Source organism: Manis pentadactyla, chromosome Y (assembly GCF_030020395.1).
Source record: "Manis pentadactyla isolate mManPen7 chromosome Y, mManPen7.hap1, whole genome shotgun sequence".
Lineage (NCBI taxonomy): Eukaryota > Metazoa > Chordata > Mammalia > Pholidota > Manidae > Manis > Manis pentadactyla.
In genome coordinates, this window is record NC_080039.1 from 5,466,304 (window position 1) to 5,488,928 (window position 22,625).

The 22,625-nt window shown below is 37.7% G+C and overlaps 1 pseudogene; it reads left to right on the forward strand.

Annotated features, from left to right (window-relative positions):
* Window positions 1–1,963: 1,963 nt before the first annotated feature.
* On the forward strand, window positions 1,964–10,205 carry LOC130682193 (regulator of nonsense transcripts 3B-like; annotated as a pseudogene).
* Window positions 10,206–22,625: the final 12,420 nt, after the last annotated feature.

Sequence of the window (22,625 nt, forward strand, 5' to 3'; positions counted from 1 at the left end):
TAGGAAACTAGTACAGTTGGTGTGGGGAATGGTGAAATGTTCAGTTTTCGATGTGTTCAAGGAATCTGAATGTGTTAGATATCTAAGTGGAGATGTCAAATAGGCAGGTGGAAATATGAGCCTGAAATTTTGGGAAGAGCTATGGGCTGGAAGTATAAATATTGAAATTTTTGCAAAGAGAGAATAGTGAAAAGAATGAGTAAGATTAAAAAAGAAGTAATTGTAGATAGAAAAGAGCTTGTCTAAGGACTGAGCCTTGGACCTTACTTTGGGTAGTATTTCATTCCATGCATGTACCACATTTGTTTATCCATTTGCCCACTGACAAATATTTGGATTGTTTCCAGTTTGGGACTATTTTAAATAATATATAATTGCTCCTTTCTAAAGCAAGAAGAAGAGTGATCCCATCTAATGAAAGTTGAGTTTTATTTTGTCCTCCCAGTAGGGCATCAGTACCAAGACAGAATCCTTTTACTTTTCCACCACGCAACTCTGATGACCGACATATTGTCAGTGGTTAAAAGCTAACAAGCACTCCAAAAACGAGGCATACACCAAGATGTAAATACAGAGCCAAATGGCAGGTCAGAGGCAGATACTTAAGCTAGTCTTGTAAGAACAGGCAGGTATTGGAGGCAACAGTGAGTGATAGACCCAAATACAGCGGACTGGTCTTGGGAACAGGAATTAGGAACTAACCCAAGCATATGCTTGGCAATAAAGGTGAGAAAAGTACAAAGTCTGGATAATGCATTCTAGCTGTCAACCAAATGAGACTGGGGACCTGAGCCAGCCTTCTTCCTTGGGCTTCTATTGCATCCTTAACTTGGTACTAACCTCTGTGGTTGTATCTATAGTTCTCTACTTATCACTTGCCCTCTTTTCCCATTTCTCTTCCTTTTTTCTTAATTGTATGTGATACAAAAGCAAAGAAATAATATGTTCAATTAATTCAAATAGATTTTTTTTCACATATTAAGACCTCTGAAATCAGGATACATCTTGAAATTGATGGTGTATCAAAGAGTAATTGGCATCATTTCTTTCTTTCTTTGTATATAAAATAATGGTGACATTAGATTCAATTGTATCTTAGAGTTGATGAAATACAAATGCTCTATAATTTAAGGCAATATTTTTCAAATTTTGCATTTTATAAATTGGGGGGCTGGCTTTTACTGAAGTATAAATTTACACAAAATTCTACTCACCAATTTTAAGTGTACAACTCAATGAGTTTACATGAATGTGTGCAGTCATGCAACCACCATCATAATCATGGTAAGAACATTTTCATGGCTGCAAGTTCCCTGGAGCTTCTCTGAAGTCACTTGCTTCTCCTCATCCAGTCCCCTAGCAATCATTTATTCTGCTTTCCATCAAATAGTTTTACCTTTTGTAGAATTTTATGCAATGATATTGCACAGTGTATATTCTCCTTGTGTCTGAATTCTTTCACTCAGCATAATCATTCTGAGATTAATTCTCATTGATGGACATATCAGTTCATTTTTATTGCTGAGTAGTATTTAATTCTATGGATGTATCACATTTTGTTTATTCATTTGCCCATTGACAGATTTGGATTGTTAAATTTGGGACTATTTTAAATAATGTATAATTGGCCCTTTTAAAGCAGGAAGGAGAGTGATCCCATCTAAACCCAAGTTAGGTTTTATTGTCTCCTCCCTGTGGGGTATCACTACCATGATAGAATGCTTTTACTTAAAAAAGGGGTGATGAAAACAAATCTCATATATTTTGGTTATTATCACCCCTTTAAGTATCTGTGAAAGTTGTTAACTAAAAAATCTGTGAATTCTAATCCATGGAAGGAAAATAAATTCTAAAGCTTCTGAAAGCACACTTTCACAAATGATAAAAAATATTAGTTGTTTCCCTGGTGAGGCAAAACTTTGGATAAACATCGGGTTTATCTGAGGAAAATGAAGCCCGCAAAATGTATCTTTTGATCGGAAAAATACTAAACTTCCAAGATTCAGAATTCCATTTGCTTACAAATGGAGGTATCTACAACTCCAGAAGGCCCGGCCCGAAATGGGTTACTGCTTTGTATTCCGGGATTTGGGGTTCGCGAAAGCGTCACCCTAATCGAGATGGCCGAGTGACTAAGGACGTCCGAAGAGCGGGCCCTGAGACTCCGGGCCGCGAGCGGATTGGGCAGTGCGATACGGGAGGCGGGAGGTTAAGACCAGAAATTAGAACCTTTCCACAGAGGGAAGCCTGGGCGCCTAGAAGTCTCGCGAGGTCCTGGCTGGGCCCAATGGAACACTGGCCCCAGCTTAGAACTAGGGGCGCTGCTTGGGGGCGCACGAGTGGGCCGCGAGCTACATTTAGGCGCGTCTGCCGGCGTTGAGAGCAGAGAGCCGTAGCAGTGAAGGCGGAGAAGGACCACGGGCCTAAGGAGAAGCGAGTAACCCTCTTGAATCCCCCGCGGGCCACACGCAGGCGGAAGGGCTTCGGGGGAGAGCACAAAAGGGGAAGACAAGCAGGATCGAAACAAGGAGAAGAGGCGCTGAGCAAGGTTCTGGACTGGCTGTTGGCCCAGGAAAGGGCGGAACAGGTCCCACACCCGTGGAGGAAGGTTGGGAGTGGGGCTGTCCTCTTTCCCACCCAGCTTCCCCCTCTTGTTCCTTCACCTGAGTGAGAACCGCATCACCCTGTCCCATCCACTTGCCCGAAATGGGGGAAGCCCCTGCGTGGGTGTGAGGAAAACGGGGGAATCCCAGACGAGACGGTTTAGGTCACAGCTCTGAGATGGCCAATGGGCCGGGGAAGCACTGGGTGAAGAGGACGAGAAATTGAAAGGTTAGCTGGGGAGAATTACTAAGCAGTGAAGGGGCCATCAGGTGGGACTGGTTTGTGTGCATATTAATGGCGGCGGGCCGAGGGAGTGTGGTGGGATTAATGGTCTGGGGCCAGATAGGGTGCATCCTGTTTCGGGAGCAATAAGGGAATTTGGTATTCCTTAGAGTTTTGAGTTATTTATGCTGAATGAGAGGAAGGATTTTGTTTTCGGATGTGTTGGAGGTGGAGGGGAAATAATCAAGAACTCGTGGCATCCTCAAAAGACCAGGGTTGGTCTACTAATTTCTTAACACTACTAGTATTTATTGAAAGATGAGCGACAGAAAATGCGAAAACCTAGTTAACTGCGGGGCTTCGGGTTAACTGAACCTGAAATTTTCCTTTCTCCGTGCAGTTCTCGTTTCTAAGAGTTTTTAAAAACCACGTTACTGTTATGTTTGACTAGTTTTGAGCATTAAAAGAATATTTTGTCCTAGGTTTGTATAAATGATCTCATAATCTTTTAAAGCCCAGACTTCTTCAGGGGTGGTGATTTCTTTCTTTCAGGTATGACAGAAAATTGCTTTGTACTAATTTTATTTTCCTGACACAGTTTTAAGGTGGTAATTCGGAGATTACCTCCCAGTTTGACCAAGGAGCACCTTCAGGAACATCTTCAGCCTCTGCCCGAGCATGATTACTTTGAGTTTTTTTCCTAATGATACTACGTAAAATAAATAAATAAAAGAGGGAAGAGGGTAAATGAAAAATAGTTTCTCCCATTCTTTTTTATCCCGTTTTACATTTGATTTTTGAGCCTGTCTCTTTAATGTATGTATACTTGTAATTCAGCCAGGTACCTGCGAGCACATTTACAGAATTGCTTTCCTCTCTGCTGTCTTTATCCTCATATGTACACCAGAGCATACATGAACTTTAAAAACCAGGAGGACATTATTTTGTTCAGGGATCGCTTTGACGGTTATGTATTCCTTGACAATAAAGGTGTGTCTTTGAAACTGAAGGGGAGTTTATCATTTGTATGTTTTAACATTGCATTACAGTGTTTCACAGTTTTTTCTTAATGCCTTCATATCTTTTCTAAGATATGAAGCCGTCCAGTACTTTTATTAACCTGCTATTTCTGTAGTTTGATTAACTGAATGAAATTGCTGCTCTTTTCTCTTCTATGACAATTTTTTTGCCCTGGATTAGGTGATCTGTTTACTAGTTTCAGCAATAATACTGATAAATGACTCTCTAAACTTGTATGACAAATTTTAAATGTATAATTCTCATCTTGGTTCAAGGATCAACATTTGTTAACTCAATTCAAATCCTTTAAGCCAATAGTTCCCAGGTGGAATACTGTTTAACATTTTGTTGTACCTCATTAAAACACTGAACCTGGTGATCTCCCACTTTGTGTCCAGGAGTCTGAAGGGTATGGCCCAACTCCTTTTATTTATTATCTGCTGCTTACAACATTTAGCCAGAGAATGTCTAAACTGCATTTTTCCACTTTTCTTTTGGCTTTGCAATCATAGGTGAATGATGTGTCTTTTTGTTGTTTTTTTCAGTATCAATTCAGAGTTTGTAAAAATGAAATCTTTGTCAGGAAACATGTCAATAAAAGTTGAAGGATTGCCACTGTGTTTATCCAGCTTTTATTAATCCTCCCCCCCCCCAGTTTCCCCAAACTACCAACTTCTCCACTCAGACTTTATTCCAGTAGACAGTGATTTCCTGGTATTCTGAGCTGTGTTTAACTTTTTCCTCTTCACATTAAAAAATAATGAATCTTTTCATTTTATTGTTTTTTAATATCTTGTTCACCTAGGCTTACCAAAACTTTCACTTATTATTGTCATCACCTAATGATTAATAACCACTGTATCTAAGCTTACGGGATTTTCAATTTTTCCATTTCAACGTAATTCAGTCCATTAAATTGCCATGAAATTAGTCTTTTTGAAATAGTCATTAAATATAACAGTTGTGGGAAAAATATTCAAACTCCTTCCTAGCTTGCTAGGCAGAAGGCTCCACAGTTTGGCCTCACTTTTGTTTTCTCAGCTTATCTTCCACTGTTTTCTTCTGATTCAGTTTGGTTTATCTATTTCTTCTCACGTATATCAGTTATTAAGCTAATCTGATTCTGCATTCACTAGAATTTCCAAAATCATGTTTCTTCCATGACTGCCTTCTGATACCTTCTGGTCAATTCTACTTATTTTATTGTGACTTATTCTGTATGCCAATGATCTGACCATAGCGTTTCATATCTTGTATGACATTACTCTATAGCAGCGATCTGGTGTATTTTTTCCAGTAGTCACTTTTTAAAATTGAGATACAACTCACATATCATACAACTCAGTGGTTTTTAGTGCTTTCACAAAGTTGTGCCACCATCACCACTATATAATTCCAGAGTGTTTTCATCACTCAAAAAAGAATTCTACATCCATTAGCAGTCATCTCCCCTTCTTTCCTCCACTTACAGCTTCAGTAGATCCTAATCTAGCTGTGGATTCTGGACATTTCATATAAGCTGAATCATACAACGTGTGGCCTTTTGTGACTGCCCCATTTACTTGGCATGTTTTCAGGTTTCATCCATTTTATATAGCATGTGTCATTACCTCATTCCCTTTTATTTGCATTTTTAAAAATTGTGGTGAAATACACAAATTACCATCTTAACTATTTTTAAGTGTACAGTTTAGTAGTGGTGAGTACATTTCACATTGTTGTATAACCAATCTCTAGAACCTTTTCATCTTGCAAGACTGAAACTATACCCCTTCAACAACTTCCCATTTCCTCTTCCTCCCATCCCCTGACAACTACCATTCTACCTGTGAACTACCATTCTCTCTCTATGAAGTTGACCATTCTAGGTACTTCATGTAAGTGGACTCATATAGTATTTGGCTTTATGGGACTGGCTTATTTCACTTAGCGTAATGTCTTCAAGGTTGATCCATCCTGTAGCATGTGTTAGGATTTACATTTTAAGGCTAAGTAATATTCCACTGTATGTATATACTACATTTTGTATATTCAACCATCAGTGGACACTTGGGTTGCTTCTACCTCTTGGCTGTTGTGAATAATGGTGCTATGCGTGTGGGTGTACAAACATCTGTTCATCTTTTGAACATTGCCCAAAAGTGGAATTGCTAGGTCATATGGTAAATTGTTTTAATTTTGTATGGAAGCAGCATTCTATTTTCTAGAGCAGCTGCACCATTTTGCATTCCCACACAGTGTAATGCATGAGGGTTCTAATTTACCCTAATTTCTCCAAGTCCTCACCAGCACTTGTTGCTTTTTTCCTTCAATAGTAAACATTCTGATGGGTGTGAGGGGATAGCTCATTGTGGTTTTGATTTGCACTTCCCTAATGATTAGTCAAGTAATATTTTAATCTTAGCGTATGCTTGAGCATATGACCATCTTTTCTTATGCTTTTTGGCTACTTGTATACTATATTTGGAAACATATCTATTCAAGTCCTTTGAACATTTTTTAAGTAGGTATTTTGTTGTTCTAGTTCTTTATATATTCTGTATATTGACCTTTATCAGATATGTGATTCACAAATATTTTCTCCTGTTTTGTAGGTTTTCTTTTCACTCAGTTGATTGTGTCTTTACATGCACAGAAGTTTTTATTTTTGATATAGTCCAATTTATCTATTTTTATTGCCCATGCTTTTAGTGGCTCCTGGTGCATGTTTTAATAACAGTTTTATTGAGATACAACTCATATGCCACAAAATTCACCCTTTTAAAGTGTACAGTGCAGTATTTTTTTAGTATATTCGCCGTGTTGTGCAACTCTCACCACTCTAATTTAAGAACATGTGTCACTCCAAAGAGAAACCCTATACCTATTAGCTGTCACTCCTCATTCTCACCAACACTACCCCCAGCTCTAACTAATCCACATTCTATCTACATAGATTTGCCTATTCTAGAGATTTCTGATATATTTTTAAATTAAAATTAATTTGTAGTTTTTCCCCTATGTATCAAAATATCATGCTTTCAAAGTTCAACTTAAATGAATATTTTACTTCCCTGCCGTATCTTTTCATTATGTTATCAGTATGAACTTGGGCTTCCTTTGGTAATATGCTTATTTTAATTATGTGAGTGTTATTTATGTCTGTGGAGAAGTCCTATTAAGATGACCACCACCAAAGAGGCCTGAAAAACAGTGGGTTGACTCTTGTATCCACCTTTGATATTTTCTTTGTTGTAGCAAGTGTGGTATTTTTTCTAAACAGGTCAGGAATATCCTGCTATAGTAGAATTTGCAACTTTTCAAAAAGCTGCAAAAAAAGAAGACTAAGAAAAGAGTTACCAAAGTTGGGACTATCGATGATGGTACAGTATAGTTCTAGTTATGTAAAACTATTGCATTGGGTTTTGAAAATACATTACCTTTGTGGGAATTAATTGGACTCCAGTCTTTTAAATAGTGAAACATGGAATAAAGTTCATGAGAAATGTAATTCACTGATGAAAACTTTGCTTAATTGTTAGAATGTAGGTGGGGTTCCTCTATAATTTCCACTCTCTTTGGCTGGTAGCATTTCATTCCTCCACAATTAAGCAATCTATTGCTGTCTTTTGAGCAGTAAATCAGCTTAGGTATTTTGATTAGAACACAGTGGAAAAATTCAGATGTTTCAAAGTATAGCAACTCCTTAACGCCTTTTATTACCATTTTTATGATAATATTTTTGACTTCTGGTTTCCATTATTCTTATAAAGAGGAGGAATTACCATTGAGAGCTGTGATAGAAAATGTTCTGTACTCAAGTAAGTTAACATAAAGTAGATGAAGTGGCCAGTCCTATTTTCTCTGTTTTAAATATGCAGTTAACTGCATGCCTAGGAAATACATTTAACTGAAATACAGGAACTGAAAAACTAATAATTGCCATTTAAGGTAAACTGGATCCAGATTCTGAGCTCTCCATAATTTGTTATGTTGGATAAGGACTTAGCTGCAGTATTTTTTGTATCACACTGCTATTTTAGAATCATCTAATTTTATTTTTGTTATTTACTACTATAATGGTTATTTTGTAGAAAAAACAAAAGACTCAAGACACCATTGCTTATTGGTTGTATCACAGATTCAGGCCTGGAAGACCAGATCAAGTAACATGCTCCAGAGTGCATAGAAACTCCCAAGTATAAGCAATAGGGTGACTCGGGTTTGTTACCCTTTCTGATGTCAGACATATCTAGGAAAGAACTCCAGGAATTAACATCACCTCCAGTGCCACAGCTAGGACATACACCCAATTTATCTTTTTGCTGAACAACTGAGTTGCATTTGTTGAGTTCACTTAAACTGAGATATACCCATACAGGAATTGCTACATGCTTATACATAGTACCCTCTGAAGTTCCCATAACTGACTTTCAGTTCTCCCGTAAGTGTGACTGATTAGTAGGAATAGTGCATTTTAAAAGCCAACTAACAACCCTGGAAGTTCTGTTTTAATGTGCTGTGTCTCATTTTCCCTGACCCCATGTTAGTCCCACACTCCCTTAGTGGATATCAGGAGTTCTGAGAGTTAAGTGACCAGTAAAGCTCTAAAAGGTTTATCTTGTGGGTATGGTTAGGTTTGTTTTCAATCTTCAGTGAAGTAGAAAATTACCACCTTTGATAAACATCCTAGGTAATATTTCCTATTTTGTTTACTTAAAACAATTATTTAGATCCAGAATATAGAACATTTTTGGAATGTTATGTTGCAGATAATGAGAAAATAACATCTACTCCAGAGACACTGCTAGAGGAAATGGAAGCAAAAAATAGAGAATTAATAGTAAGTGGGCAGGAGGAATTAAAGCATTCTTTTTCCTCAGAAGACCTGTGTGACTCCCACTTCCATCCTAGCTTAGCTGTGTGGCCACTGGGAAGGCACTAAGTTCCTTGAAACTGTGTTTCTTCTACTGTAAAATGAGAATGATAATACCTGCCTCACAGGATGAGAATGCATTGGTAAGAGGGGAGAAATTCTCTGTGACCTTTATTTAGTGCCACACAAATGAACATAAGTATAAAAAGTTAAGAGACTCACGGGACCTTTAGATTTTGGTAAGCCTTTGAACATCAATTGGTGTTTTCTTCTAATAAACTCACATTCCTAAAAATTTTTTCTTGACCTGAAAATATCAAAAAATGAAATGAGGTACTGCAAAATTGAAAACCTCTTAAGAAATTCTAGTTTGGATGTTGGTTTCTAATACACTGTTGCTAATGTATCAGCTCTAAACATAAGCATAGCCTCTGACACAGGATTTGTAGTCCTAGGAATTCATCCAAAGGAAGTGTGTTTTCAAAACGCTAGCTCTGAGACTAAATAGCATTGTTCAGAATATTGAAAAATGAAATAAATATTATTCTAAAACTTGGTTTTTATTAATGGATGCATAGTATAAGCTTATCTCTAATGTTACAATGAATTTACAGAAATGGAAATAGGTGTCAAAAGGATATTTTAGTCCCTTCTTCCAATTTCTTCCCAGTTGAACAAATTTATAGTGACATATGAAAAAAATAGAATATCTTTTGTGCTTAACTCTCACACTGGGAATTTCTCTTTTGAAATAATTGTTGTACTGTTTTCATTTGAATTTCTTCACTTTTTCAGAAGTATTTTAAACCTTCACAATTGAAATAGAATACTGTAAGACATCTATTTGACAGTATAGCTGTGAACTTTCTGTTAAGGGGTCTTATTTTCCCACCTTGGTGGTTGTCAGGGAATGTCAGAAAATGGAATCCTTTCTAGGGGTTGATAAGTATTATTAATAATATGTTTACATTTATGTAGCTAAAAAGACAACCCCACTTTTGAGTTTCCTGAAAAGACAAGTAGGTAAACCTTTTGTTTTTATAGTTTTCTCAATACTTTTATATATTGTTTGCATTCTGTAAATGTAAGAGCATTGGGATACTATAGAATAAATAGTTTCTTTTTCTACCATTATTCTGTAAAGATTTAGCTCATTGGCTTCACTCTCTGGCCTTTTCCTTCACTCTGGTTGTTGGACCAGGGATTCACTCTGCAAACCCAGAGAGTCCACTCTCTTGATTTTCTGAAAATTTCTGGAAATAGCACAAGGCAGCAGTAGGAGACTCTGCCACTAGCAGGCCTTGGTCTTAATTCTCTCTCATGTTCTGAATGGGGTGGGGAGGGGGTAAAGGAGATAGAATGCCACTTGTAGAACACAGGAAGGAAAGATGATCCATTTTAGTGGGTGCACATCATACCTTTGGGATTGAGTTTTTGGTGATGATTATCTTGTTTGAAGGCTTGTGTTGATATTTCTTTCTAGAGAATGAGAGAAAAAAAGAAGAAAGGAGGAGACAAGAAATAGAAAGACAAAGACAAAGAGAAGAAGAGAGGATAAACTGGAAAGAAGAAGAGAAACAAAAAAGGAAAGATAGAGAAAAGTTAAGGAAGATAGTGTTCCAGAAAGGGACAATTTAAATGATGAACCAAAGATTAAGTTATGAAAATAACTTAAAGTGAATGCATGTTGCTGAAAATTGCATGTATTTACTTCTTTATATACGCATGCACCTTGTGTTGGTGTAAATAGTGTTTTGGTTTTGGTTTTGTCTTTTTGGGAGGGGGAGGTAAACCAATAGAAATCTTTCCTATAACATTCTTTTTTTTTAGTTTAAGATAATTTTAAAGGATTTTGTAGTTTACATATTCGGTGCAGATCTGTATTATTTTTACCATTGAAGATACTCACTTTTTGGATTATTGTTCTCTATTCTTCATAAATAAAGGCTTAGGGCTGGCCGGCATGAATTACAGGTTTTTATTCAGCTTTTCCTTCATATTTGATACATGAAGTTGCCTCATCTGTTTGTTTTCCACTGTCTTCAGGTTCACAGGTTCCTGTTACAAGCTGTGAATCAGAAAAATGTAAGGACCAAGTACATGATACAGAGCACCTACTATCATGCCTCACACCCAGGTCTTCGTTAAACCCTTTTGGTGTTGATGGTAGTCTTACCTGTAGAAAACCCATTCAGACTGACTTGAGGCTTCTTAAAGCTTAACTGCTATAAATTTTTAATTTAGAGAAAGCCCAGATGACTTCCTGATGTGCTGTGTACCCAGAAGCTTCACCAATAGACAGTTAGAGGACAACCATGCATACATAGCTCTTTGTCTTCTGTTTATGTGCCTATCATAACTAGCCTCCCTGTGGGAATACTAGGGATAAATATCCTGCATTCCCTGCTTTCCCTTCTCACGATTCCCCCCATTATGTTCTTGCATCTACCTGGGAATCTGTGAGCAGCAGACTGTGATTAATGCATTGCACTTAGGAAGGGAAAAACTTGTAGAAAGCTCCCAGCCTTACTGCTTCCCTTCTGAGGGCATGGCTTAGGCAGCTCTTGCTCCAAAAAATTTCCTGGTGAAGTACTAAGACCTACTATGTCAGAGAAAGAAAATGTGCCACAGAGATGGTAACAGGGTCTCCTACCATCTCAGAATTTAGTTTATGTGGCTAGGGTTCCCCAAGGCTCTCCAGGACTCATTGGTGGCAGGGTGTGGAGGTTCCCATTTAATTCTTTCTAGCAGTCGCTCTGTCTGCCGTGCCACAAGTGACCTGACTTGCTATTCTTAACCATAGCAAGACAGGAGGTAGAGACAGCTGTGCTACAGACGTTCATTAAAGTTCTTATTAGCGTAATGAGCATCTTGGCTTCTAACAAAGATGTCCATTAGAGAAATAAGAACACTTCCAGTGAAACCTGAACATGGTAGCCTCACTTTACAATGGTGCTTTCTTAGTGTTGGACTTGTCATTTGCAGCGGCTGTGCTGAAACACCTCGTGCTTAAGTCTTGTGTGATTTGCCTTTTGCTTGGTGACTCGTGTGAAACCTTCACCCTGAGATGAGCCTATGTATGTATGAAGCCTTCACTCTGAGACATGAAATTCTTTGATTTTGCCTAAGAATCTCTCTGAATATCCAACACTTGGGGGTGTTCTAGAGAGATTTATAGCAGTAGTGTGAGAAAATGTTTCTTAGCAATTTGGACTTTGTAAACCATATTTACTTTGGAATTGCATTCTGTCGTATCTTTATGACACTGAATAGAGTTCCTGCTCAGTACAGATGGGACTTCACTGTTCCATTGTATGAGGTATTTTAATTTTTAAACCAAATGCCAAGTAATTCTTGCTGTTCACCTCTAATAGTACAATTGTGCCATCATAAGTATGTTACTCTCAGGCTCAAGGCAGAATTATTCTTGCAATGGATCACTCCTTTGATGACCAAGGTATTTGTCATTTCAAGTACAACATAAAAACAATCTCACAGTAGTGACCTGCCTACCCTTTTAAATTTGTGGCATATTTTTGCATCAAGTTATAGAAACATGTTGCCTTGGTACAGAAGGCATACATGGAAGTGTGCACTGGTTCACTTGAAGGTTAGTGCATTTCAAGCCAAAGGAGCCTTGATCCTATTGCCACAAAGTGATTAAACCTCTTCATTTGAGTGGGTAACACTTTCACATTAGCAGCATCCTTTTAGTGCTCTTGTGCACTAGTTGTTCACCTGAAAGTTTGAGTACCTGCAGAGATAAAGGCCTTCAATAGCCTAAATTTAGAATATTTAGTATACTGTTCTTTTTGATGGAGTCAGACGAGAGTGTTCGACCCTTCAAAATAAAAATAAATTTGTTTTTCTTTAAAGCTGCTTAAGTCACCAGAAAAGGAGATGAAAAAGAACTGGACAAAAGAGAAAAAGCCAAGAAACTGGACAATGAGAATCTGTGTGTTTCGGTATTTCAGTTAACTTACATTTTACATTTTGATAGCATTGAGATTAGTATTTAGGATGTGTACTGTTTTTAAAAACTTATGTACTCTAACAAATAGTCACTACATTTCATATATTGGCAAGAAAAAATAACTAGCTGATATATTTATAGGGTCCTATCTACTGTTGATAGCTTTAATCATTATTGCTTTCAAAAGCATTTCTAAAAGCCTGGATTTGAAATTTTTAATAAGAAAAATAACATCCTGTTGAGGTATTGAAATATAAAAAGAGCACCTTCATTTTAATTAATTGCTTTCTGATAAAAGCAACAAAACAATTTTACATCTAGATAAGCTGATTGAGGTTGCACTTCTAATATTCATTGGAGACAGTGGAATTGCATGTGTAAACTTATGTTACATATATGACAACAAAGAACCCTATGTTCATATTGCCTTGTGGGTGAGATTCAAATGGTTTGACTAACTCAAGTGGTATTAAGTGGCCCAGACAACAAAGAACCCTATAGTTCTAAACCCATGTTTAGAACTATAAACATGAACCAAATTCAGTCTTCAAAGAATTCTGCATTTATACATCCAAACAAATTGTTTTATACAGCTTAAGAGTACCTCATCAGTATATAAAAATGCAGGTTAGAAATGAAGTCTGTAATGTGTATGGCCATCACATTAGACCTAATAACAACTGTGTGATAACCTACTGAACAGGGGTGGCTTTTCCAACATTAGCAGAAAAGTATCCCCAATTACACTCTAACATTTGACTTGAAACAGCCCTAAGTCTGCGTTCTGGAGATTAAATTAATAGTGTAACGCTGAGAAGAGTAGGAAAGCTAGTGTCACTCTGTTCTTGTAAATGTCAACAGCTATAGAAATCCATCTAAATTCATGTTTACTTTCTAGTAAGAGAGTGAAATGAATCATTTTAAAACAATGTAAATATGCCCCCAAAACATATTTTTTGACAGTGTAGTTTCTGTTATTTGAATTGATTCTCATTTCCAGCCTAGCTTCATCGACTGATGGTCAAAATAGTCCACATGAAAAAGAGACAAATTGGGCAGGGGTCGGAGAAGAGAGGGAGTTGAAAAATAAAGCTCAGATCTATCCAGGGAAAAGTTATTAAGAGAACAAGCTGAATCAAGACCCATTTGGCAAGACATGGTCCCAAAATAATTTCTTGCTCATATCTGAATGATCATTTATTCAAAAATACAACTTTTCTCTTGCTTTGCTAAGTAGGGCTATCATAAATTCCCCTGACATAAAAAACAGATTGCTTTCCAGAAGGAAGTTTTCTAAAGTAACAGATCCAACTTTTCCAATGGGCAAATTCACTCTGAATAATAAATAGAATCTGGATTACATTTCTAATATTGATGGCACCAAAACCTACTACATGGCCCTATTTCATCACAAGAGAAAGATGAGTCTTTCTCCTGAATGCAATATACTTATGATAACCTAAGTATAATTGTTCTGGCAGCTTATCAACCTGTCAGAAAAGGGTAGCTAGGTATAGTCATGCTCCCAGTTATGTTCTAAAGAGAGAATGTATACAAATCACAGCAGCCAATCTCTACTACTGAAAGAAAGCAGTTCCATATTTCATGGGCAGTACATTCCTTTTCAGATCTTCTCAGGGTTATCTTTGTAACTTGGGCTTAAAACTTCACTAGCTGTGTGGAGGTCTAGCTATGTTGGGGACTGGGCCAGTTAGTTGTTAAAGCTGAACAGATACTGTCCTAACTTCTATAATAAGAATTGTATAGTCCTTATTGAAAAAGTATTTGATTATTAAGTCATTCAAAAGGCAGAGGGTCTAGACAGTCACCTCCCAGTTATGTTCTAAAGAGAGAATGTGTACGAATCACAGCAGCCAGTCTCTACTACTCAAAGAAATAAGTGCCCTATTTCATGGGCAGTACATTCCTTTTCAGATCTTCTCAGGGTTATCTTTGTACCTTGGGATTAAAACGTCACTAGCTGTGTGGAGGTCTAGCTATGTTGGGGACTGGGCCAGTTATTTGTTAAAGCTGAACAGCTATTGCCCTAACTTCTATGTTGGTGACACCAACATTTTTATTAACTCTAACTCAGTAAAACATAGGAAGGGAAAGAGATTTCTGTTCCACTCTCCACCCTCTGAATCAGCTACTATCAAGAAAGGTATTTCAAATCCAATGCTTAAGTATGTCCTCTGACCCCAGAAAGAGTATGAGCCATCTTGAGAGTAAATTTATATAAACAAAAAATTAGAGCTAAAAGAGAACCTTAAGAGGATCTACTCTATTTAACCTCTTATTTTACAAATAGGAAAAACAACACACCCAGAAAAGCATAATGACTTGCTCAAGTCACACAGCTGCCAATAAATCCAAATCTTCTATACCATAAACTTATACATTAGTAAGCATATATATGTTGTACATAGCAGATGTGGAAATGGGATGACCAACACATATATTTTTGTTCATTTTCCCAAATGCTGTGAAATTCACAAATTTCAAAATGACATATGCATTTAAATGCAAAATTAAAAATGTACTCCACCAAATATAATGGTAAGTGGCACAAAAATTATTTACTCTTTGTCTAAATGTCTATAACATGGTTCACCTCCATTACTGTTGGCTTTATCACTTCTAGACACCTGTATTCATTTGCTTCATCAAAGTCTCCCTGATAATTAGTAAAGGTAAAAATGCTACAAAGAAAATGTCTTAATTATATTAGAAAATGGCCATTGTTAAAATATCTCCTCTACTTTTTTTTTTTTTCTTCTTAAATAATTATTTTTTATTGAAGGGTAGTTGACACACAGTATTACATTACATGAGTTTCAAGTGTACAACACAGTGGTAGAACATTTATATACATAATTCTAGGTTCCAACTATCACCCTACAAGGCTGTTACAATATCTTGACTATATTCCTTATGCTATACATTACATCCTGGTTACCTATTTATTTTACCATTGGAAGTCTGTCCTTTTTTTTTTTTTTTTTTGTGAGGGCATCTCTCATATTTATTGATCAAATGGTTGTTAATGACAATAAAATTCTGTATAGGGGAGTCAATGCTCAATGCACAATCATTAATCCATCCCAAGCCTAATTTTTGTCAGTCTCCAATCTTCTGAGGCATAACAAACAAGTTTTTACATGTAGAACAAATTCTTACATAATGAATAAGTTACATAGTGAACAGTACAAGGGCAGTCATCACAGAAACTTTCGGTTTTGCTCATGCATTATGAACTATAAACAGTCAGTTCAAATATGAATACTCATTTGGTTTTTATACTTGATTTATATGTGGATACCACATTTCTCTCTTTATTATTATTATTTTTAATAAAATGCTGAAGTGGTAGGTAGATACAAGATAAAGGTAGAAAACATAGTTTAGTGTTGTAAGAGAGCAAATGTAGATGATCAGGTGTGTGCCTGTAGTCTATGTGTTAATCCAAGCTAGACCAGGGCAATAAAACATCCACGTATGCAGAAGATTTCTCTCAGAACGGGGGGGTGAGGTTCTAAGCCTCACCTCTGTTGATCCCCAATTTCTCACCTGATGGCCCCCCTGCGACTGTGCCTGTCTTAGGTTGTTCCTCCCTTGAGGAATCTTACCCGTCTCTGGCTAACCAGTCATCTTCCGGGGCCATACAGGGAAATGTGAAGTTGGTAAGTGAGAGGGAAGCCTTATTGTTTGAAAAAGTTAGCTTTTTACTTCTTTGCATATTTATGCCCTGTGGCTTCTATGCCCAGCATTTGTCTTGAGGTATCTTTACCACTTGGAAGAATTATGATACTCGGTAAATTTGATATGAGGCACGAATTCTATTTAAGGGTTGTAATTAGGAAGGAAGAAGAAAAGCTATAGAAGTAGCAGGCAGAAGAAAACATGGGAAGATTGATTATTTCTTTGACATATCTTCTTGTAGAGTAACTTCAGCATGTACAGGTTTTAAGCTACTACTTAAATTGCACACACACATTAACATAATAGGAGTATAGTTACATAACCAAAGCATATCTGTAATTACCAGCCGTCTGCAGTGAAACCAAGAAAACAAGTTAGGCACCTTAGGCATTTGTGAAAACTTATTTATGATATGGTGGATATTGTCCAACTGAACTTGAACAGTCTGAGAGAAATCAGACAAATTAAAACAACCCATTCCTGGGGACTGTTCACATGCCATATGTTCTTTTAACAGTAAATAGTTTGTAGTTGTAAGACTTTGGAGTGCTACAATTTGCACTTCTCCGAATTCTTGGTTGAGTTCCAACACTATAGATCCAGTCCAATTTTGTTGTTTTACTGTATGCACAGGCCAGCTTAGATATCTCCTTCCTCATTCCCATGGCAAGTCCAGGAACTTGTGGGATGAGTGCATCTACAGCTGTAGCAGTGCGTGGATCTTTGTTGCGGTTTTTTGATGATCATCTTCTGGCATGAGTCTTCCAGAGAGTGCTGATGTTGGAAGTTCTCTTTCATATCGTATCTTAGTTCATTTTCGGGGTAGCCCAATTAGGCTTTGATCCTCTGTATAAACACAAACAGACCCTTTGCCTACACTTTTATATGCCCTTTATACCCTTGTGTAGAACTCGTTGGAGGTTACCACACAGGAACTGCCCTTTTTTTTTTTTCTATCACTAATCTACACTTACATGACGAATATTATGTTTACTAGGCTCTCCCCTATAAACCCCTTTACAGTCACTGTCGATCAGCATAGCAAAATGTTGTAGAATCACTACTTGCCTTCTCTGTGTTGTACAGCCCTCCCTTTTCTCCTACCCCCCCATGCATGTTAATCTTAATACCCCCCTACTTCTCCCCCCCTTATCCCTCCCTACCCACCCATCCTCCCCAGTCCCTTTCCCTTTGGTACCTGTTAGTCCATTCTTGAGTTCTGTGATTCTGCTGCTGTTTTGTTCCTTCAGTTTTTCCTTTGTTCTTATATTCCACAGATAAGTGAAATCATTTGGTATTTCTCTTTCTCCGCTTGGCTTGTTTCACTGAGCATAATACCCTCCAGCTCCATCCATGTTGCTGCAAATGATTGGATTTGCCCTTTTCTTATGGCTGAGTAGTATTCCATTGTGTATATGTACCACATCTTCTTTATCCATTCATCTATTGATGGACATTTAGGTTGCTTCCAATTCTTGGCTATTGTAAATAGAGCTGCAATAAACATAGAGGTGCATCTGTCTTTCTCAAACTTGATTGCTGCGTTCTTAGGGTAAATTCCTAGGAGTGGAATTCCTGGGTCAAATGGTAAGTCTGTTTTGAGCATTTTGATGTACCTCCATACTGCTTTCCACAATGGTTGAACTAACTTACATTCCCACCAGCAGTGTAGGAGGGTTCCCCTTTCTCCACAGCCTCGCCAACATTTGTTGTTGTTTGTCTTTTGGATGGCAGCCATCCTTACTGGTGTGAGGTGATACCTCATTGTAGTTTTAATTTGCATTTCTCTGATAATTAGCGATGTGGAGCATCTTTTCATGTGTCTGTTGGCCATCTGTATTTCTTTTTTGGAGAACTGTCTGTTCAGTTCCTCTGCCCATTTTTTAATTGGGTTATTTGTTTTTTGTTTGTTGAGGCGTGAGAGCTCCTTATATATTCTGGACGTCAAGCCTTTATCGGATGTGTCATTTTCAAATATATTCTCCCATACTGTAGGGATCCTTCTTGTTCTATTGATGGTGTCTTTTGCTGTACAGAAGCTTTTCAGCTTAATATAGTCCCACTTACTCATTTTTGCTGTTGTTTTCCTTGCCCGGGGAGATATGTTCAAGAAGAGGTCACTCATGTTTATGTCTAAGAGGTTTGTGCCTATGTTTTCTTCCAAGAGTTTAATGGTTTCATGGCTTACATTCAGGTCTTTGATCCATTTTGAGTTTACTTTTGTATATGGGGTTAGACAATGGTCCAGTTTCATTCTCCTACATGTAGCTGTCCAGTTTTGCCAGCACCACCTGTTGAAGAGACTGTCATTTTGCCATTGTATGCCCATGGCTCCTTTATCAAATATTAATTGACCATATATGTCTGGGTTAATGTCTGGATTCTCTAGTCTGTTCCATTGGTCTGTGGCTCTGCTCTTGTGCCAGTACCAAATTGTCTTGATTACTGTGGCTTTATAGTAGAGCTTGAAGTTGGGGAGTGAGATCCCCCCTACTTTATTCTTTCTCAGGATTGCTTTGGCTATTCGGGGTCTTTGGTGTTTCCATATGAATTTTTGAATTATTTGTTCCAGTTCATTGAAGAATGTTGCTGGTAGTTTCATAGGGATTGCATCAAATCTGTATATTGCTTTGGGCAGGATGGCCATTTTGACGATATTAATTCTTCCTAGCCACGAGCATGGGATTAGTTTCCATCTGTTAGTGTCCCCTTTAATTTCTCTTAAGAGTGACTTGTAGTTTTCAGAGTATAAGTCTTTCACTTCTTTGGTTAGGTTTATTCCTAGGTATTTTTTTTGATGCAATTGTGAATGGAGTTGTTTTCCTGATTTCTCTTTCTGTTGGTTCATTGTTAGTATATAGGAAAGCCACAGATTTCTGTGTGTTGATTTTGTATCCTGCAACTTTGCTGTATTCCGATATCAGTTCTAGTAGTTTTGGGGTGGAGTCTTTAGGGTTTTTTATGTACAGTATCATGTCATCTGCAAATAGTGACAGTTTAACTTCTTCTTTACCAATCTGGATTCCCTGTATTTCTTTATTTTGTCTGATTGCCGTAGCTAGGACCTCCAGTACTATGTTAAATAACAGTGGAGAGAGTGGGCATCCCTGTCTAGTTCCCGATCTCAGCGGAAATGCTTTCAGCTTCTCGCTGTTCAATATAATGTTGGCTGTGGGTTTATCATAGATGGCCTTTATTATGTTGAGGTACTTGCCCTCTATTACCATTTTGCTGAGAGTTTTTAACATGAATGGATGTTGAACTTTGTCAAATGCTTTTTCAGCATCTATGGAGATGATCATGTGGTTTTTGTCTTTCTTTTTGTTGATGTGCTAGATGATGTTGATGGACTTTCGAATGTTGTACCATCCTTGCATCCCTGGAATGAATCCCACTTGGTCATGGTGTATGATCCTTTTGATGTATTTTTGAATTCGGTTTGCTAATATTTTGTTGAGTATTTTTGCATCTACGTTCATCAGGGATATTGGTCTGTAGTTTTCTTTTTTGGTGGGGTCTTTGCCTGGTTTTGGTATTAGGGTGATGTTAGCTTCATAGAATGAGTTTGGGAGTATCCCCTCCTCCTCTATTTTTTGGAAAACTCTAAGGAGAATGGGTATTATGTCTTCCCTGTATGTCTGATAAAATTCCGAGGTAAATCCATCTGGCCCGGGGGTTTTGTTCTTTGGTAGTTTTTTGATTACCTCTTCAATTTCGTTGCTGGTAATTGGTGTGTTTAGATTTTCTGTTTCTTCCAGGGTCCATCTTGGAAGGTTATATTTTTCTAGGAAGTTGTCCATTTCTCCTAGGTTTCCCAGCTTGTTAGCATATAGGTTTTCATAGTATTCTCCAATAATTCTTTGCATTTCCGTGGGGTCCGTCGTGATTTTTCCTTTCTCGTTTCTGATACTGATTTGTGTTGACTCTCTTTTCTTCTTAAGAAGTCTGGCTAGAGGCTTACCTATTTTGTTTATTTTCTCGAAGAACCAGCTCTTGGTTTCATTGATTTTTGCTATTGTTTTATTCTTCTCAATTTTAGTTATTTCTTCTCTGATCTTTATTATGTCCCTCCTTCTGCTGACCTTAGGCCTCAACTGTTCTTCTTTTTCCAATTTCGATAATTGTGACATTAGACCATTCATTTGGGATTGCTCTTCCTTTTTTTAAATATGCTTGGATTGCTATATACTTTCCTCTTAAGACTGCTTTTGCTGTGTCCCACAGAAGTTGGGGCTTAGTGTTGTTGTTGTCATTTGTTTCCATATATTGCTGGATCTCCATTTTGATTTGGTCATTGATCCATTGATTATTTAGGAGTGTGTTGTTAAGCCTCCATGTGTTTGTGAGCCTCTTTGCTTTCTTTGTACAGTTTATTTCTAGTTTTATGCCTTTGTGGTCTGAAAAGTTGGTTGGTAGGATTTCAATCTTTTGGAATTTTCTGAGGCTCTTTTTGTGGCCTAGTATGTGGTCTATTCTGGAGAATGTTCCATGTGCACTTGAGAAGAATGTATATCCCGCTGCTTTTGGATGTAGAGTTCTGTAGATGTCTATTAGGTCCATCTGCTCTACTGTGTTGTTCAGTGCTTCCGTGTCCTTACTTATTTTCTGCCCAGTGGATCTATCCTTTGGGGTGAGTGGTGTGTTGAAGTCTCCTAGAATGAATGCATTGCAGTCTATATCCCCCTTTAGTTCTGTTCGTATTTATTTCACATATGCTGGTGCTCCTGTGTTGGGTGCATATATATTTAGAATGGTTATATCCTCTTGTTTGACTGAGCCCTTTACCATTATGTAGTGTCCTTCTCTATCTCTTGTTACTTTCTTTGTTTTGAAGTCTATTTTGTCTGATATTAGTACTGCAACCCCTGCTTTCTTCTCACTGTTGTTTGCTTGAAATATGTTTTTCCATCCCTTGACTTTTAGTCTGTACATGTCTTTGGGTTTGAGGTGAGTTTCTTGTAAGCAGCATATAGATGGGTCTTGCTTTTTTATCCATTCTGTTACTCTGTGTCTTTTGATTGGTGCATTCAACCCATTAACATTTAGGGTGTCTATTGAAAGATATGTACTTATTGCCATTGCAGGCTTTAAATTCGTGGTTACCAAAGGTTCAAGGTTAGCCTCTTTAGTATCTTACTGCCTAACTTAGCTCGCTTATTGAGCTGTTATATACACTGTCTGGAGATTCTTTTCTTCTCTCCCTTCTTGTTCCTCCTCCTCGATTCTTCATATGTTGGGTGTTTTGTGCTGTGCTCCTTCTAGGAGTGCTCCCATCTAGAGCAGTCCCTGTAAGATGTTCTGTAGAGGTGGTTTGTGGAAAGCAAATTCCCTCAGCTTTTGTTTGTCTGGGAATTGTTTAATCCCACCGTCATATTTGAATGATAGTCGTGCTGGATACAGTATCCTTGGTTCAAGGCCCTTCTGTTTCATTGTATTAAATATATCATGCCATTCTCTTCTGGCCTGTAGGGTTTCTGTTGAGAAATCTGACGTTAGCCTGATGGGTTTCCCTTTATAGGTGACCTTTTTCTCTCTAGCTGCCTTTAACACTCTTTCCTTGTCCTTGATCTTTGCCATTTTAATTATTATGTGTCTTGGTGTTGCCCTTCTTGGATCATTTCTGTTGGGGGTTCTGTGTATTTCCGTGGTCTGTTCGATTACTTCCTCCCCCAGTGTGGGGAAGTTTTCAGCAATTATTTCTTCTAAGATACTTTCCATCTCTTTTCCTCTCTCTTCTTCTTCTGGGACCCCTATAATACGGATATTGTTCCTTTTAGATTGGTCACATAGTTCTCTTAATATTGTTTCATTCCTGGAGATCCTTTTGTCTCTCTCTATGTCAGCTTCTATGCGTTCCTGTTCTCTGATTTCAATTCCATCAATGGCCTCTTGCATTCTATCCATTCTGCTTATAAACCCTTCCAGAGTTTGTTTCATTTCTGCGATCTCCTTTCTGTCATCTGTGATCTCTTTCCAGACTTCATCCCATTTTTCTTGCGTATTTCTCTGCATCTCTGTCAGCATGTTTATGATTCTTATTTTGAATTCTTTGTCAGGAAGACTGGTTAGGTCTGTCTCCTTCTCTGGTGTTGTCTCTGTGATCTTTGTCTGCCTGTAGCTTTGCCTTTTCATGGTGATAGGAATAGTCTGCAGAACTGGGACGAGTGACGGCTGGAAGGACTTCCTTTCTTGTTGGTTTGTGGCCCTCCTCTCCTGGGAGAACAGCGGCCTCTAGTGGCTTGTGCTGCG